Source organism: Rhagoletis pomonella, unplaced genomic scaffold (assembly GCF_013731165.1).
Source record: "Rhagoletis pomonella isolate Grant_MI unplaced genomic scaffold, Rhpom_1.0 Rhpom_scaffold_00005, whole genome shotgun sequence".
NCBI lineage: Eukaryota > Metazoa > Arthropoda > Insecta > Diptera > Tephritidae > Rhagoletis > Rhagoletis pomonella.
Window position 1 is genome coordinate 74,982,244 of NW_023458559.1, and position 1,003 is coordinate 74,983,246.

Sequence of the window (1,003 nt, forward strand, 5' to 3'; positions counted from 1 at the left end):
TTTTTTTCGCATTAACTTTGTTAGCCACTGTTATGTACACAGTGATGGGCGTTAAGCCTTCCAATGAAGCGAGTGGTGGCAAAAGTGACGAGAGCGTCGAGAACGGCACACCACAAGCAGTCAGCGAAGAGCAAGCCTCTTCCTCCGCCGGCTCGGCACGTCGCACAGGTAATACCAATAACGAGGTGAAAGACGACGCAGCCCAGGCCGCCGAAGGTATGCCTCTTGTCACATTTAAAATCCGCGGAAATGGTATTTATCCCAAAATATATTGTTTTAAATTTTATTCATTGCGCTTTTTGATAAGTAGTATTGGTGGCTTGTGGGTTTTCGACTGCCTCATTATAATTTGTTTGCACTTATGTATGTTTGTGCATGTTGTTACCTTAATATAGAAAGGACTTATATAACACTTCTGTCTCTGGAGCGTAGTTATACAACTTTATAAAAACTAAAGTTCTTCAGTTTCTGTTGTTTACCCTTACCCTGTTTTTAAATAAATGTTGGAACTAATTTATTGATATAGTTGATTTTAAATTCGATTAAGTCTTTAGCAGGTAACTTAACAACTTTAGTATAGTGCTGAATTTCGAAAGAAAATGAGTTAGGTCCTTTCTATATTAAGGTAACGATATAGCTACAAACTTAGTAGAGCCGCGAGCATAGAGTATCGGACGAAGCGTCGATTACAAACGTGTATAGCTCAATGGGAGCGCACATAGTGAACAACAAAGCGTAGATATATGCACTCCAATTGAAATATACACGTTTGTAATCGACGCTTTGCTCGATGCAATGCTCTTCGCTTCGGTCGCCATTCCACTATGTGTTTAGCCTTAGCAAACTACTTACTATAATTTCTCTGTCTAATAGTTCATTCGTTTTCATTCATAGTTTACATTTGGATTAATTTATTATTTTTTTTTTAGTTAACACATTTCCTTGCCTTTATTAGTAGTGCAAAATTTTCAAAATCGTAAAAAAATACTTTTCTAAATAAGTT